This window comes from Phyllobates terribilis, unplaced genomic scaffold, assembly GCF_046119375.1.
Source record: "Phyllobates terribilis strain yellow unplaced genomic scaffold, ASM4611937v1 Scaffold_1__5_contigs__length_1240528914, whole genome shotgun sequence".
Lineage (NCBI taxonomy): Eukaryota > Metazoa > Chordata > Amphibia > Anura > Dendrobatidae > Phyllobates > Phyllobates terribilis.
Window position 1 is genome coordinate 14,384,796 of NW_027362761.1, and position 19,332 is coordinate 14,404,127.

The window sequence follows — 19,332 nt, forward strand, 5'->3', positions numbered from 1 at the left end:
ACCGCTCCGGCGGTTCTAGCCTGCTCTGACTCCTTTGCTTACCGCTCCGGCGGTTCTAGCCTGCTCTGACCCTTTTGCTCGCTGCTCCGGCAGCCTTGCTCCGCTCTGACCCTTTTGCTCACTGCTCCGGCAGTCTCGCTCCGCTCTTATCCTTTTGCTCACCGCTCCGGCGATTCTAGCCTGCTCTGACTCCTTTGCTTACCGCTCCGGCGGTTCTAGCCTGCTCTGACCCTTTTGCTCGCTGCTCCGGCAGCCTTGCTCCGCTCTGACCCTTTTGCTCACTGCTCCGGCAGTCTCGCTCAGCTCTTATCCTTTTGCTCACTGCTCCGGCAGTCTTGCTCCACTCTTGCTTACCGCTCCAGGCGGTCTCATCCTGCTTTACTCTTGCTCACTGCTCCGGCAGTCTCGCTCAGCTCTGACCCTTTGCTCACCGCTCCTGGCGGCCTTGTCCTGCTCTACTCTTGCTCACCGCTCCAGGCGGCCTTGTCCTGCCCTGTTCTCGCTCACCTCTCTGGGCGGCCTCACTCTGCTGTGTTTGTCCGCCACATCTGTGGTTCTGTTCCTGAGTCCCAGTGTGTACTGGGTCCTATCCCGCCAGTGTCCCTACCTGCTAGTGCCTCCCTGTCTGCACTCTAGCTGTGCTTGCCTGTACCCCTCTGCCTGTATTGTTCCTGAGTCCCAGTGTGTACTGGGTCCTATCCCACCTGTGTTCCTACCTGCTAGTGCCTCCCTGTCTGCACTCTAGCTGTGCTTGCCAGTACCCCCCGGCCTGCATACCCGCCTGCCTGCATACCAGTCTTGCCTGCCTATACCCACCAGTCTGTGCGCCAGCCTAACCAGCCTGTTCCTGTATTCCCCTGTGTGGGTCAACAGCCGTGTCCGGGGTCTGTCCTGGAGTAGCACCTGGTCCCTCTGCTCGGTTCCTCCTTGGTGCACTGGCGTCGTATGCCGTCGTGCGACCCTGGTCGGATCGGGTGAATACCTAGTTACGCCCCTCCAGGCATTCACTCTCCGGCACGGTTCAGTGGAATCACACGCACACGCCGCTCAGCCCGGGCGTGTGCATTACACTTATTAATTTCACGAAAATCCAGACATGGACGTAAACCGCCGTCCTTTTTTTTAACAAAGAAGAATCCAACTGCCACAGGCGACTTAGAAGGTCTAATGTGACCAGCAGCCAGGCTAGTGTGTCACCCCAGACCTGGATGCCACAAATATTAAAGGCTGTGTCTGAGAGCAGGAGGGAGGTTCCCTGGTCAGGGACAATTAGCATACAGCACCTCCTGTCCCAGGCCAGTAGGGGGAGCTGGCTGCCCCTATAAAAGTTGGAACTGAGGGCAGGGTTAGAGAGAACTGGACGACCTAGCTCAGGACTGAGACTAGTCCCAGAGAAGGAGGGACAGTTCAGCTGTAGCCGAGGAGTCCGTGAGGCAGAGGAGAGACTGCGAGCCAGGGACAGAGGCGACGAGAGCCGGTCCTGGCTGAGAGAACTACACTACCGGACATTGGGGTCCGAGGCTGTCAGGGTTGCAAGCCCAGCAGCAGAGAACCAACCCGCGAGGGATTTCAGGTCCCTTGGCCTAAGTAGCCTGGAGGCTCCGCCACACAGAGGGACCAGTACAGCAGGAGAAAGCAAAAAGTACCTAAGGCCCGAGTCGCAAGCCATACAGGCAAAGTACACGGCCAGCTCAGGGACGTGGGCTATTACACCACGAAGAGGGGGATAGTCAGAAAGAGCATAGAGAGAACGGTAGGCCTACACACTCACCCTGACCAGTGGGGCTCGCCCGAATACGCTCAGATACCCAGGCCCACTCCTAACCGGTACTCCTGTTGGGTCAGTAATAACATCTGCAATAAAGACCCTGGACTGTTTGAAGCGGACTCTGAACCCTTAATATTGCGGCCTGCACTATCACCCCCAGCATTCACCTACACTGCCCTGGGGCTACACTCTTCCCGTGGGGAGTTATCCTATCCCTATGCTGCACACCAACACCAGCCTCAGCGGTCTGCCTTGCAGCGGCGGTCATCCCTGACCGCAATCCACGGGTGGCGTAGTCGGACATTCAAAACACTGATAAATAGACTGCCACAATTTGGTCTGACCACCCTGAGCCACGGGATCAGGTTGCCCCTACTACCCCCAGCATCGCATAGAAGCCCGGTTCCGGGTGCCCCACGGCCCAGGGGGCGAGTCACTAGTCTCTATGTACTCCTCCAAGGCCTTTCTTTCAGGGGTAGTCAGATTAAACAAGCAACTTTTGGGAAGAGTAGCACCCGGAACCAACTCAATGGCGCAATCATAATCCCTATGAGGAGGTAAAACTTGCGACTCCTCCTCCGAAAAAAACCTCCAAAAATCTTGAATAGGTACTGGTAATTCCCCTTTTTCCACAGCCTTAATGCGACCATTACAACATTTATCATAGCACTTCGGACTCCAAGACTTAATCACATTAGTAGACCAGTTCAATAAAGGATTGTGCAGTTTTAACCAAGGGAATCCTAGAACAACTGGAGAGGGCAAATTATCCAAAACAACCAAGTCCAAAATTTCTTGGTGAACTCCATTGATAGTGAGGGGAAATGCAGCAGTCTTGTGAGTAATACATTTCAAAGGAGTGTTATCAATTGCAACCACAGAAATAGGTGATGACAAAGGTTTGGATTTCAATTTAAGGTTTTCCAAAAACCCTTTATCAATCACATTAAGTGTTGAACCACAATCCACAAATACCTGAAATTCAGTCAAATCTCCCTGCAGAGTAGTACTCCCAGAAAGAAATACTCCTGCAGAGCGTAAACAAGCTATACGGGCGTAGCTAACCTTTTTTTTTTCTTTACTTAAACGACGCTCACAATCAATCAAATGGTCAGCTTTGCCACAATAAAGACACAATTCCTCGGCGAACCTCCGTTCTCTTTCCTGAGAGCGGAATGACATCCCCCCAACCTCCATCGGTTCCCCGCCATCAGAGCAGATTTTCTGGGGACTAGGAACTGACATTAAAGGAGTCTTTACCTCATTGAGCTTGCACCTCAGTCTCCTGTCTATACAAACAGCTAACTGCATAGCATCCTGCAAAGTCTCAGGGGCAGGGAATGCAATTAGCAGATCCTTAACCCTTTCACTCAGACCAGCAAGAAATAAACATCTCAGCGCAGGATCATTCCACTTAACTTCTGAAGCCCATCTCCTGAAGTGTGTGCAATAATTTTCAACATCATCTGACCCCTGATTCAAACGTCTAAGTTCTGATTCAGCAGATGAGATTCGATCAGGATCGTGATATAATAGCGCCATAGCAGAAAAAAAATCTTCAACAGACCTTAAACACAGATTATTAGGCTAGAGAGAAAAGGCCCACCCCTGTGGTTCATTGCGCAAAAGTGACATATTAAAACCAATGCGCTGTGATTCATTCCCAGAGGATCTTGGTCTCAAACGAAAATATAACAAACTAGCATTTTTAAAGGAAAAAAAATCTTGCTGTTTACCAAAAAAAACATCAGGCAGTCCTACCTTGGGTTCGACAAAATGCGCTCCAGAACAGCTACTCACGTGTTTCTGAAGCTCGGCCACCTCCAGAGACAATCCCTACAGGCGTTGAGCCAAATCCTGGACAGAAACCATACTGATCTCCGAATTTCTTTCCTTTTAGGTTTTTTTTTTTTTTTTGGGCTGGACTTACTATTATGATCTGCAACAAGTACTAAGGAAAGATAGGGGAAAGCTGTCCAAAAGAGTGAGACTAAGCTGAATCCCTACGATGTAGCGGGCTGCCTGTTCCTTGTGAACAAACCCGCCTTAGTCCTCGGCTAGTCGGAACGAAGACCTACAGAATTAAGGGAGGGGTCCCTAAAAGAACTAAGGACTGGGACAAAAATGGGACACCTCCTAAACAGAAGTTGTTGCAGAACACAAAAAGACAAACTGACAAAGATGTACTAAAGATCCCAGAGGACCAAGCGAACTTGACAGAGAAAGGCACTGAAGCACCAGGCTAGAGACACAGTCAAACACTGAAGTCCAGCACAGCCAGAAGGGCGGAGCTGGAATATAAAGGCAGATGGTCACGTGATCCCAAAACATAAGATAGAAAAAACAAACAGGAGGGTTCTAACAGGTAGCTTTCCCTGAGCTCCACGGCCGCCAAACCTGAATGGCTGTGCAGCTCCCTCATACTTCTCCAGACTTCTGGTCAGGTGAGGGCGCGTACGCGATGACGTCATCGCGTATGCGCTTGACTGGCCGTTGTCAGGACACCAGAAGCCAAGCTGAGCCTGCAGGGGATCATAAGTGAAGTAAGTATGAACAACTTTTTTTTTGCTTTCTCTTTATAAATTGAATTAATTGGTTGAGGGAGGGGGACTGCAAATAATGAATTGGGGGGGGGGACGAGAGACTACAAATGATGGAGTGAGGGGAGGGGGCTGCAAATGATGGAATGAGTGGTGGCTGCAAATGATGGCATGAGGGGAGGGGGCTGCAAATGATGGAGTGAGGGGGGGGCTGCAAATGATGGAGTGAGGGAGGCTGAAAATGGAGTGAGGGGGGGAACGAGGGGCTACAAATGATTGAGTGAGGGGAGGGGCTGCTAATGATGGAGTGAGGGGAGAGACGGGGGAGTGCAAATGATGGAGTGAGGGGGAGAACGAGGGACTACAACTGATGGAGTGAGGGGGACTGCGAATGATGGAGAGTGACTGCAAATGATGGAGTGAGGGGGACTGCAAATGATGGAGTGAGGGGAGACTGTAAATGATGGAGTGAGGGGGGGAACGAGGGGCTGCAACTGATGGAGTGAGGGGGACTGCGTATGATGGAGAGTGACTGCAAATGATGGAGTGAGGGGAGACTGCAAATGATGAAGTAAGAGGGAGAGGGGGACTGCAAATTATGAAGTTATGGGAAGGGTGACTGCAAATGATGGAGTGAGAGGGGTCTGCAAATGATGGAATGAGGGTGGGACGGCAAATGATGAAGTGAGGGGGGACAGCTAATGATGAACTGAGGGGGACTTCAAATGATGACGTGAGGGGGGACTGCAAATGATGAAGTGAGGGGGACTACAAATGATGAAGTACAGAGTGGGGACGTTGAGGTTGCAGGAGTGTGACTGATATTGAATTGGCGGAAAGAGTAGGGTGCTAACTAATTTATTTATTAGGTGGGGAAAGTGGCTATTTATAGTTAGTGGGGGCGCTGTGGTGGATTACAATTTATATTTGGAATGGTCGGTTGCATAATAACTAATGATATATTAATAGTGGGTGCACTTCTGTAGTCAGCTGAGTAAAAAAAGGGGAAAAAGTGGGGAATGTGCTCTGGAAGCGGTGCTCTAGATAACTGTGTTATTTTATGCAGAGATAATTCCTGGCTGGAAGAAGTAATGGCGGTCTGCGCTGGATGAAAAAGAAAAGCAAAGATGCAAGATTTCAACTAGAGACGTCACTGGTGAGTCAGTGTATTACCAGTACACTTACTATATAGTGTACAGTGTATAGTGTATGTACAGAGCTCCGGTGTATAATGTCACCAGTGATCCTTGTATTACCTGTACACTGACACTATTCACTATGTACAGAGTTCCTGTGTATAATATCACTGGTGTTCACTGTATTACCTGTACACTATTTACTATATTCAGAGTTCCTGTGTATGATGTCACTGGTGATCCCTGTATTATCTGTACACTGACACTATGCACTATATACTATGTACAGAGCTCCTGTGTATAATATCACTGGTGTTCACTGTATTACCTGTACAATATACACTATATACAGAGCTCCTGTGTATAATGTCACTGTTGATCACTGTATTACCTGTATACTATACACTATATACAGATCTCCTGTGTATAATATCACTGGTGTTCACTGTATTAGCTGTACACTATACACTATATACAGATCTCCTGTGTATAAGGGCACTTATGGTGATACTAGATGGTGGCCCGATTCTAACGCATCGGGTATTCTAGAATATGTATGCGGCCGACCGGGCGCAATTAGCAGAGCGTTGTTTAAATTTGGCGCCAAAATCGCTGATTGGTCGCGGCCGGCAAACGCGACCAATCAGCAAAGCGGTGTTTAAATTTGGCGGCAATAATGCTGATTGGTCGCAGCCTGCAAATGCGACCAATCAGCAGAGCGTTGTTTAAATTTGGCGCCAATCTCGCTGATTGGTTGTGGCCGGCCGGCGGCAGTGACTAATCAGCAGAGCGTTGTTTAAATTTGGCGCCAATCTCGCTGATTGGTCTCAGCTGGCGGCCGCGACCAATCAGCAGAGCCGTGTTTAAATTTTGCCCCAAAATCGCTGATTGGTTGCGGTCGGCCGGCGGCCGCGACCAATCAGCAGAGCGTTGTTTAAATCTGGCGCTAATCTCGCTGATTGGTCGCGGCTGGCGGCCGCGACCAATCAGCAGAGCGGTGTTTAAATTTTGCGCCAAAATCGCTGATTGGTCGCGGCCGGCCGGCGGCCGTGACTAATCAGCAGAGCGTTGTTTAAATTTGGCGCCAATCTCGCTGATTGGTCTCTGCTGGCGGCCGCGACCAATCAGCAGAGCCGTGTTTAAATTTTGCCCCAAAATCGCTGATTGGTCGCGGTCGGCCGGTGGCCGCGACCAATCAGCAGAGCGTTGTTTGAATTTGGCGCCAATCTCGCAGAGCGGTGTTTAAATTTGGCGCCAATCTCGCTGATTGGTCGCGGCTGGCGGCCGCGACCAATCAGCAGAGCGGTGTTTAAATTTGGCGCCAATCTCGCTGATTGGTCGCGGTCGGCCGGCGGCCGCGACCAATCAGCAGAGTGTTTAAATTTGGCGCCAATCTCGCTGATTGGTCGCGGCCGGCCGGCGGCCGCGACTAATCAGCTGAGCGTTGTTTCAATTTGGCGCTAATCTCGCTGATTGGTCGCGGCTGGCGGCCGCGACCAATCAGCAGAGCGGTGTTTAAATTTTGCACCAAAATAGCTGATTGGTCGCGGCCGGCCAATCAGCAGAGCGTTGTTTAAATTTGGCGTCAATCTCGCAGAGCGGTGTTTAAATTTGGCGCCAAAATCGCTGATTAGTCGTGGCCGGCGGTTGCGACCAATCAGCAGAGCGGGGTTTAAATTTGGCGCCAATACTGCTGATTGGTCGCGGCTGGCAACCGCGACCAATCAGCAGAGCGGTGTTTAAATTTGGCACCAAAATCGCTGATTGGTCGCGGCCGGCCACCGCAACCAATCAGCAGAGCGTGGTTTAAATTTGGCGCCAATAATGCTGATTGGTCGCGGCCGGCGACCGCGACCAATCAGCAGAGCGGCGTTTACATTTGCCGCCCATATCACTGATTGGTCGCGGCTGGCCACCGCGACCAATCAGCAGAGCAGGTTTAAATGTGGCGCCAATAATGCTGATTGGTCGCGGCCGGCGACCGCGACCAATCAGCAGAGCAGGGTTTAAATTTGGCGCCAATAACACTGATTGGTCGCGGCCGGCGACCGCGACCAATCAGCAGAGCGGCGTTAAAATTTTCCGCCCATATCGCTGATTGGTCGCGGGCGTCGACCGCGACCAATCAGCGTCGTATTAGTGAGGACCTGGGAGCGGCGCTGCTTGTGCGGCTACTTCCGCTGCGAGAAGCCGGGAGATGAGCTGCTGCTCGAAGCAGAAGCATCCCGACCGGCGGCGCAGCTCCCCGTTCCTCCGTTCACACTTGCCGTCCGGAGATCAGCGGGCCAAGCCGCTGATCTCCCGACGTTAGCCGCATGGAGGTGAGCGGCACCGCCTGTCGGGGTACTTGTGCTGCCAGCAGCGGGGAGATGAGCGGCTAGCGCCGGTCATCTCCCTGCTGCATCGCCGCTGACCTCTGTCCGGCAGATGAGCAACTAACGGCCGCCATCTTTTTCTGAAATCCTGCGTCGCTGATTGGCCGCGGCCGGACCAATCAGCGACGTGGGATTTCCTGGACAGACAGACAGACAGAAAGACAGACAGACGGGATAAGACGATTATATACAGTACAGACCAAAAGTTTGGACACACCTTCTCATTTAAAGATTTTTCTGTATTTTCATGACTTTGAAAATTGTACATTCACACTGAAGGCATCAAAACTATGAATTAATACATGTGGAATTATATACTTAACAAAAAAGTGTGAAACAACTGAAAATATGTCTTATATTCTAGGTTCTTCAAAGTAGCCACCTTTTGCTTTGATGACTGCTTTGCACACTCTTGGCATTCTCTTGATGATCTTCAAGAGGTAGTCACCGGAAATGGTTTTCACTTCACATGTGTGCCCTGTCAGGTTTAATAAGTGGGATTTCATGCCTTATAAATGGGGTTGGGACCATCAGTTGTGTTGTGCAGAAGTCAGGTGGATACACAGCTGATAGTCCTACTGAATAGACTGTTAGCTGCTTTTTTCTTGCCATAATACAAATTCTAAGTAAAGAAAAATGAGTGCCCATCATTACTTTAAGAAATGAAGGTCAGTCAGTCCGAAAAATTTGGCAAACTTTGAAAGTGTCCCCAAGTGCAGTTGCAAAAACCATCAAGCGCTACAAAGAAACTGGCTCACATGAGGACCGCCCCAGGAAAGGAAGACCAAAAGTCACCTCTGCTTCTGAGGATAAGTTTATCCGAGTCACCAGCCTCAGAAATCGCAGGTTAACAGCAGCTCAGATTAGAGACCAGGTCAATGCCACACAGAGTTCTAGCAGCAGACACATCTCTACAACAACTGTTAAGAGGAGAGTTTGTGCAGCAGGCCTTCATTGTAAAATAGCTGCTAGGAAACCACTGCTAAGGACAGGCAACAAGCAGACGACACTTGTTTGGGCTAAAGAACACAAGGAATGGACATTAGACCAGTGGAAATCTGTGCTTTGGTCTGATGAGTCCAAATTTGAGATCTTTGGTTCCAACCACCATGTCTTTGTGCGATGCAGAAAAGGTGAACGGATGGACTCTACATGCCTGGTTCCCAACATGAAGCATGGAGGAGGAGGTGTGATGGTGCTTTGCTGGTGACACTGTTGGTGATTTATTCAAAATTAAAGGCATACTGAACCAGCATGGCTACCACAGCATCTTGCAGCGGCATGCTATTCTGCCCGGTTTGCGTTTAGTTGGACCATCATTTATTTTTCAACAGGACAATGACCCCAAACACACCTCCAGGCTGTGTAAGGGCTATTTGACCAAGAAGGAGAGTGATGGGGTGCTACGCCAGATGACCTGGCCTCAACAGTCACCAGACCTGAACCCAATCGAGATGGTTTGGGGTGAGCTGGACCGCAGAGTGAAGGCAAAAGGGCCAACAAGTGCTAAGCATCTCTGGGAACTCCTTCAAGATTGTTGGAAGACCATTTCCGGTGACTACCTCTTGAAGATCATCAAGAGAATGCCAAGAGTGTGCAAAGCAGTCATCAAAGCAAAAGGTGGCTACTTTGAAGAACCTAGAATATAAGACATATTTTCAGTTGTTTCACACTTTTTTGTTAAGTATATAATTCCACATGTGTTAATTCATAGTTTTGATGCCTTCAGTGTGAATGTACAATTTTCAAAGTCATGAAAATACAGAAAAATCTTTAAATGAGAAGGTGTGTCCAAACTTTTGGTCTGTACTGTATATAGATTAGTATTGTGTTTTTTTTATTAATGATCAATATTGTAATATTTGGTCACTATGTGGTGGTAATATGTGGTCTGACGATTGTGTGGCAGTATTTTTTCCTATATGTGGTATTATTCAGTTACTATGTGGTGGTAAAGTGATCTGGCCATGGTGTGACGATATTTGTTTGTTGTACGTGGTGTTATTTAGCGGCTTTGTGTTGGTAATATGTAATCTGGTAATGGTGTGCCGGCATTTGTTCCTTTCATGTGGCATTACTCAGTTGCTATGTGGTGGTAATATGTGGTCTGGTCATGGTGTGACAGTATGTGTCCCTTGTATGTAGTATTATTCAGTCACTATGTGGTGCTAATATGTGGTCTGGTCATGGTGTGATGGTATTTCTCTCTTGTATGTGATATTATTGGTCATTTTAAAAAATGTACGTGACACGTTCCCTTTAAAGAAAAATAAATAAAAATATACCTAAAAAGAGTATTGCATATTTGAACAAATTTTTAACAGATTAGAGTAGAGTAGGGCCCAGCGAAAAGAGTCTCCTTGTCGTGGTGACAGCTTAAAAAATCTTTTGGCCAAAACAAAAGCTGCTGGCTATGTATGTGATATGGTGTTCGATGGGAACTGTTAATGTGTGATTGGTGAGGACATGATGCAGAAGTGGAGTTTTTCCAAGAGTGGGTGGTGGGACTGTGGAAAGTTCGAGGGGTGGAGGCCTAGCTGGGGTGGAGGTGGCGTTGGGGTGGAGCCTGGGCGGAGTCTCAAGGGGGCCCAAAAATTTTGCCAGTATGGGGCTTTGAAATTCCTGGTGGCAGCCCTGGTGTTGTGTCCCCTCTGGGATATAAATACGCTGACTCTCTCAATTCCTCATAGTGTTTGGCTATCTGACGACTGTTTCTGTTGGAATGCAGTTCACTACACCAAAGGATTGGTATTCTAATTCCCCCCACTATTCTATATGAATACTTCACTAGCACCAGACTAGGGTAGCTCCATAATGTATCACAGGACTATTGATAAACTGTCAGTGCATAGTGTGTCCGCGGGCCAATACTTTATTGCTTGACAATGACCAGCTAACAAACTAATCCTTTTTTAAATAAAGAACCAGCTGCCTCCCCAACTTGTTTCACCATTACTGTTGTCTTCAGGGGAAATGAGGCTGCAAATAAATAATGTTATATTTTATATTTAGGAATCAGATGATTTAAAGCCCTGTGGAATTCCTGAGGCCCACCAGATAGTCTCAGAGAAGGCAATATAGAACTGGCCACGCTTCATCAAAAAGTCAGTTTTGGTAAAGTGGCCCCCTTTGGCACAGTGGGTTGGCAAATGGTGCCCAGCCCTCGGCTTTGGTCAGAGTGGGAAGGTATGTAGCAATGCCAGGTATGCTAGGGTTAAATAATAGAACTGCAGGCTATGATTAGTGCATCTGTCTGGCTCTGCATATAAAGAGGCTGGCTGTTCATGTAAAGCAGACAGTTCAGGGAAGCTGACCAGACTGGATGTGTCTTGGAGCTTGAAAGAGAGAGATAGGCCAAAATCCCTCTCTGAGAAGAGTCTGCATAGGCCGTGTTTAGAGAACCGCAAGAATCAGTGGTTGCTATGGACAATAGCTATTTTGTTTGACCGATCTGGGGTTAGCTTAGCCCTGTATGAGTAGCCAGGGTCTGTTCTGTTTAGGACAAGGCTAGGAATTTTTGTTTATCAGTTTGTTTTGGTGCTGTGCAACCTGTGTAGAGCAATGAAAACTGCATGTGTTTTGACCAAGAATCATAGAATGTTAGAGCTGAAAGGGACCTACAAGGTCATTGTGTCCAACCCCCTGCTCAATGCAGGATTCACGGAACCATCTCAGACAAATATCTGTCCAGCCTCTGTTTGAAGACTTCCATTGAAGTAGAACTCACCACCTATCATGGTAGCCTGTTCCACTCATTGATCACCCTCACTATCAAAAAGTTTTTCTAATATCTAATCTGTATTTTCTCCCTTTCAGTTTAATGCCATTGCTTCTTGTGTTTCCATGTACAAATGAGAATAAGGATGATCCTTCTACACTGTGACATCCCTTCAGATATTGGTAGACCGCTATTAAGTCTCCTCTTAGCCTTCTTTTTTGCAAGCTAAACATTCCCAGATCATTTAACCGTTTATCGTAGGACATAGTTTGCAATCCGCTCACCATCCTGGTAGCTCTTCTCTGAACTTGCTCCAGTTTTCAATGTATTTTTTAAAATGTGGTGCCTAGAACTGGATGAGGTCTAACCAAGCAAGAGTAGAGGGAGTAATTACTTCACGTGATCTAGACTCTATGCTTCCCTTAATACATCCCAAAACCGTGTTTGCCTTTTTTTGCTGCGGCATCACACTGTTGACTAATGTGCAGTCTATGATCTATTAGTATACCCAAGTCTTTTTCACACGTGCTGTTAGTTAGTTCTATTCCTCCCATTCTGTAGGAGTCATTTTAATTTTTCTTGCCCAGATGTAGAGTCTTGCATTTCTCCCTGTTAAATAACATTCTATTAGTTGCTGCCCATTGTTCAAGCTTATCTAGATCCTTCTGAATCCTTTCTGTGTCTTCTCTAGTGTAACCTATCCCTCCTAGCTTTGTATCGTCTGAAAATTTTATTAGTTTAACTTTAGTTCCCTTATCTAGATAATTTATAAAAATGTTGAACAACACTGGGGCCAAGAAAGAGCCTTGTGGTACCCCACTTGAAAACTCTTCCACTTGGATGTGCAACCATTTATTACCACTCTTTGAGTACGAGCCAGTTATGAATCCACCTAACCATAGACTTGTCAATCCCATACTTGGTAATTTTTTCAATAAAGATAGTATGAGATACTTTATCTAATGCTTTGCTGAAGTCGAGATATATTATATCTATCGCATTTCCCTGATCCACCCAGTCAGTAATTCCATCGTAGAAGGAAATTAATCTGGTGTGACTTGCTACAAACCCATGCTGGCTCTGGTTATTAACTATATTCTTATCCAAGTACTTACGCACATGCTGTTTAAATGCATTGCCTGTGGGAACACTACGTAAGACCTAATGCTTAATTCCTACCAGAGAGAGTGAATCCCTACGTCATTTTAGAATGAAGCCAAATTTTAGAAATCTGTTATGTGTTAATTTATTGAAAAGTAACTTGGCATTAGCAGTGTCAGTAATTCACACATTGGGATATACTGTATTTATATTGTAGTACTTAAACTCAACAATCTTAAAATGCACCAGATTTATCTAACCTGTCAAAACTATTTGATAATTGTGGTGCATGCTTACACTGTCTTGTCTAAATGTACAGCACGTATTAGCTGACTTACTATGTCAAAGCCCGCAGTAGGTGACACACACGTCGGTAAGCATTCCTTTGGGGTACTGTCTGCTCAGTGGTATGTAATTCCTTGATCCACATCAATTATGACGTCCTTTATCTGGCTATGTAGCTAACCATGTGCATATGGGCACTTTATGATGTAAGACACTACTACTCCTACTAGACTTAGGATGTGGTGTCTTGACCCAGGTTGAGATACAATTTTTTGTACTATGGACTGTCACTTTATTTGTATTACTGGGTACTGTATCTAGCTCACTTTTAATAATAATTTCTCTTGTGTTTTAGTCATTAGAATTAGTCAAAATTTTTCTAATTATATGCACTGTCACTTTACTATAATAATTAAATTTTTTTCTATGGGGTAATTATCATGTACTGAACTGCTATCATGAGCTGTGTGTAGTCCCTCCTTATGCATTATTTTATTACCTAGTGATGATATACAGTGGAGGTGACCACATTGCATATTTTTGTAACTATTTTGTATCCCTTGTAGGATCTTTTGCTTCTTTTCTATATTTTAGTCTCATGTTTTTATTGATCTAATAAAAATAATATTTTGTCCTTAACTGTTGTTGTGTAATTGCTTGTAGGTATTATACTGACTTACTGTGTGCAAGAAATGTATTACAAAATGTTGTTGTGGTTTTGGCACACAGTGTTTCATTTAGACAAAGCCTCCTTTCCAGCAATGCCATGCCTCCTTTATGAATAAGGTACAAAAAGTGTCCAAAACACATAATAACTATGGTGCAATTCATGAAAAACATATTTTATTGCAAATAGCTTCAGCATTCTGGTGCATCTGCTTAATAAATCTCCGCATTGTGCTTTCCTTAGATACCTAATTTAGCTCAATATGGTTTGAGCTTAAAAAAAAAAAACACGCTTTTTTTTTTTCTATTTTGGACAATAATTTTTGCCAAAAAACTGCCTTTCATGACTTGCACCATATTAATGATGTGCTAATAACAAACATTTTTTATGACTTTTCTGAATAGGTGGTGTGGCCTTGTTAAATGGTTATTACTAGGGTTGAGCGAGTATGTTCTGTCCGAGTATGCTCGGGCCGAGCTCCGAGTATTTACAGCTGCTCGGTGTTATATTTGAATCGCTCCCGTGTACATGATTTGCAACTGTTTGACAGCTTTATTACATGTGAGGAATGTGTAAGAAATAGACATTCCTCACATGTATTAAAACTGTCAAACAGTCGCAAATCATGCACACGGGAGTGATTCAAACACATCACCGAGCAGCTGTAAATAATCAGAGCTCGGCCTGAGTATACTCGCCGAAAGGGTTAATAGAACATACTCGCTCAACACTAGTTATTACTTATTGGAAGAGGAGAGTTGCTGAATTTGCTACAAAATGCGCCAAACAATAATAAGCCAACTAATAAGCTGTGTAACTTAGAGCTTTAGCCGGTTATAAAATTAGACAGATTTATCAAACAGGATGAACTACTTTGATACCTTTGGATCAGCATTTAAAAGGGAATCTGTCACCCCCTGCGACATATATAACCTATTAGCATGGGCATAGAAATGTTAAACTAGTCCTACCTGTATGCCTCATATTAGGTGTCTTGTTGTTGAGAAGTCCAATTTTATTTATTTCTGCTAATGATTTCTTCCAGGTTCCAGGCCTAAGGTGTCTGGAAGAAATGCCTGCCTCCGCTCTTCATTATAATACCATCCGCCTCCCATGCACGTCACAGGGCACTGGAATCCCGCGCCCACGCCCTGCACTCCCTCAAAGAGCCATATCTTTTCCTCCCTTCTATGGGCAGTGTATTCAGGGATCTTCTGTGCAGGCGCCGGTGAGTCACTGCGACTTCCGTTCCAGTGACATCCGGTGTGCGTGACTATAAGGTGCTCTCCCCACTTCCTCCCTGCATAGTCATCGCTAGGAACCACGTGTATATGTATAGATGTTGTGACAAAGTCACTGGTAAAGTGATAGAGGGAAGATATGTTTCATGGAGGCTATTAGCTTCTGTGAATTGAAACTATGAAGTTTGCTCCAGCATGTTATATGCTGCAAGGGGTTAAACCTTCATTTTTAAAGGGAGTGGTTTTTGTGAATGACCATTGTGAAGGGTGGTGTCACGGGTTTATCAGAGGTGACAGACAGTCGCCCTGTAGTGGTTTGCAGGAGATCTCCACATTTGGCAATGCAGACAGCTGCCTAGATAGGAGGCTGTGTTTAGGACCCAGCAACTACCTCCCTTTAGTCTGGGTGTATATATACCTGGTGTGTCTAGGTGGGCATCGCTGGTTATACTCATTTCTACTTGGAACTTGGCTGAAGCAGCATCACGTCCTCTCTGCAGTCTTTAGGCCGTGTGCCCTGTTGGAGTTCTTCTAAAAGCTAAGTTGTTACTCCCCTGTGTTGTCTTCCCCTTTTGTCTTTAGAGTTCTAGCGGAGGTTTACTAGTGCTCGTCTCCTTCCACCCCCAGCTATAGCCTTACGCCAGGGATAGTAGGGCAAGGCACGTGATCGGTGACAGCTGCAGAGGCTGTATAGGGACGTTAGGGGGAGACAGAGTGACGCTAGTCCAGATTAGGAGGTCACCTCTTCCCCCTTTCCCTAGTGTCTGGGCTCTCTTTCCCTTTCCCCTCTGTTTTGCACTCACATCTGGCGTGACATTATAACCGGCCGAGCACGTTTTGGAAAAAAAAAATAAAGAAAAAAAAAACGATACAAGATTGACATTTTGTTTTTTCTTTCTTTGTGTGGTTTTGGGTGTGAACCTTTTCTTTCCTTACTCCCTTTAATATGGGATCAGTTGCAGAGCTTGCAGAGCAGTTCCGCTGTCTGTCTCTGGAGGTGAATGACCTCCGCTGTGAGGTTCAGCAGCAGTTTCACCGGTTACAGGCCGCCAATGTAGGGGTTTCTGCTGGTAGACCTGTCCAGTCTGAACCCAAGGTTGCCCTCCCGGACAGGTTTTCAGGAGGTAGGGAGGGCATGCAAATTGTACTTCAAACTTCGTCCCTATTCCTCTGGTAATGAGGAGCAACGGGATGGTATTGTGATCTCTCTACGGCAGGGCGATCCTCAGTCATGGGCGTTTTCGTTACTGCAGGACTCAGTTTGTCTCCAGTCTGTGGAGGGGTTTTTTGGAGCTCTTGCCCTCATCTATGATGACCCTGACCGAGTCGCCTTGGCTGAGTCTAAACTACGTCGCCTTCAGCAGGGGATTCGGTCAGTGGAAACGTACAGTTCAGAATTCCGTAGATGGGCAACGGATTCCAAATGGAATGACTCAGCCCTTAAAAGTCAATTTTGTAAGGGGCTTACTGAAAGGTTGAAAGATGCCTTGGCTGTATATGATACCCCTCAGTCCTTAGAGGCTGCCATGTCTTTGGCCATACGTCTGGATAGGCGCCTTCGGGATAGGCGAGTGCAACCTTCTTCTCTGGGGCCTTCTTGTTGAGGCTGTGTACCTTTGCCAAGGGAGCAGTCTGGGGGTGAACCAGTACTGGGGGAGGTGTAGGAACCTATGCAGTTAGGGGGTGTCTCTACATTATACATCTCCCCGGAGATTCAGAAGAAAAGAGGCGTATGTTTTTTTGTGGGAAAAAGGGACACTTTGTTGGGACCTGTCCTTCAATTTCTAAACAAAAGGAGACTTGTTTAACTCTCTGTAGTCTGGAGTTGGATAAACAAGGGGTGCATTTGTGGCCAAAATGCAGTTCCCGCTTTGTCCTGACAGCAGAGGTGGTGCTAGAGATCAAAACCCCCCAAAATTCTGTGTTTGTTGACAATGGAGCCGGGGTCAGCATGGTTGATGTTGAATTTGTGAAAACTCATGGTCTTGCTTGCTGTGCTTTAGCTGAACCTATTCCCATCTTTGCCATTGACTCAGTGACACTTGCACAGAAAGCATTTACTCAGATTGTACATAATATAAAACTGAGGGTGGGGTCAGTTCATTGTGAAATCATCCCTTGCTATGTTTTGGAAAATCTCCTTACTCTGATTGTTTTAGGTATCCCCTGGCTTGTTAAACATAATCCGTTCGTGGATTGGCAAACCGGGGAGATTATTGAATGGGGAGATTACGGCCATGAGAACTGTCTGAATGTTTCTATTGCTGCTGTCTCTACGGGGATACTGCCTGCTTTTCTGTCTGGTTTTGAGGACATTTTTTCTGAAAAGGGGTGTCAGGATTTGCCTCCTCATCATGCTTATGACTGTCCTATTAACCTGACCCCCGGAGCTAAACTACCAGAGTCCAGACTATATAATTTTTCTGGTCCTGAGAGACAAGCCATGAAGGTTTTTATTGCAGAAAGTCTAGAGAAGGGACATATCAGACCCTCATCTTCGCCCGTGGCGGCAGGGTTCTTCTTTGTGAAGAAAAAAAGATGCCGGTCTACGACCCTGTTTAGATTTCCGGGAATTAAATCAAATTACCATCCGTGATCCATACCCTCTTCCTCTGATTCCTGATTTGTTCAGCCAGGTTGTGGGAGCTAAGGTATTCTCCAAGTTGGATTTAAGGGGAGCCTACAATCTGGTTAGAATCAGAGAGGGGGACGAATGGAAGACAGCGTTCACTACCCCGGAAGGTCATTTCGAGAGTCTGGTTATGCCTTTTGGTTTGACCAATGCACCTGCGGTATTCCAGCATTTCCTAAATTATATTTTTCATAATTTGGTGGGGAGGTTTGTAGTGGTCTATCTGGACGATTTTTTGGTTTATTCACCTGATTTTGAGACCCATCGGGGTCATGTTAAGCTGGTGCTCCAGATATTAAGGGATAAAATACTTTATGCCAAACTAGAAAAATGTGTTTTTGCTGTTCAGGAGGTACAGTTTTTGGGGTACTTGTCATCTTCAGGTTTCGGATGGATCCGGAGAAGATCCGTGCAGTCTTTGACAGGGAACATCCCGAGAACCTGAAGGCCCTACAACGTTTTCTGGGCTTTACTAATTTTTACAGGAAATTCATCCAAAATTAATCGGTGGTAGTGAAGCCCCATTACTGACATGACTAAGAAGGGGTCTGATTTTTCCAACTGGTTGGAGGCTTCCCTCCAGGCTTTTTCTTCCTTAAAGAATCATTTTGCCACTGCACCTATTCTCAGTCAACCCGATGTTTCTCAACCCTTTATTGTGAAGGTCGATGCTTTGGACGTCGGGGTTGGGGCTGTGTTGTCTCAGGGTTCGTCCCCTGGTAAATGGCGTCCATGCACCTTCTTTTCTAAAAAATTGTCTTCGGCTGAGAGAAATTATGACGTGGGTAATAGGGAACTTTTGGCGATGAAATTGGTGTACGAGGAATGGCGACACTGGTTGGAGGGGCTGTCCATCCTATTACTGTTATTACTGACCATAGGAACCTGTCATATCTCCAGTCAGCTAAATGTCTCAACCCTAGGCAAGCCAGATGGTCCCTGTTTTTTACTAGGCTCAATTTTGTTGTCACTTTTCGTCCAAGGGTCAAAAACGTGAAGGCTGACGTTTTGTCCCAGAACTTCCCTGGAGGTGGTGACCATGAGAACCCACCCCAAATATTACAGAAAGGGGTAGTTATTTCGGCTCTTTTTCCTGAACTGGAGGGTGAAATGCTGGAGGCTCAGGGGGACGCCCCTGCCTCCTGCCCTTCAGGAAAATTATTTCTACCACCTGATCTGTGCCGTAAAGTAATCAAGGAACACCATAACTCTGTGCTTGCTGGGCATCCAGGTGGTAAGGCAACCGCGGACCTACTCTCTCGTCGTTTTTGGTGGCCGGGGTTGTAGGCCATGGACACACTTGTCCATGGATTTTATTACTGACCTACCGGTTTCTGCAGGCAAAACGGTGGTTTTGGTAGTAGTAGATAGGTTCAGTAAAATGGTTCACTTCGTCGCTTCACCTGCACTTCCCAATGCTAAGTCACTTGCTCAGGTGTTCATAAATGAGATTGTGAAGCTTCATGGGGTTCCCTCCGATGTGGTGTCTGATCGGGGGATCCAGTTTATTTCCAAGTTCTGGAAGGCATTCTGTTCTTGACTGGGGGTGCAGCTGTCCTTTTCCTCTGCCTTCCAGCCTCAGTCGAATGGTCAGACCGAGCGGGTCAATCAGAACTTGGAGACATACCTCAGGTGTTTCGTCTCCGAAAATCAGAAGGATTGGGCATCCTACTTACCGCTGGTAGAATTTGCCATCAATAATCATCGTCATGAATCCACTGGCAGGTCACCCTTTTTCGGTGCATACGGTTATCATCCACAGTTTGGTACTTTCAGTGGGGGAGGAGCTTCAGGAGTTCCTGAAGAGGAATGGTTTGCTTCGTCGCTCTCCTCGTGTGGCAGGGTGTTCTGTGTAATTTGAAGACCATG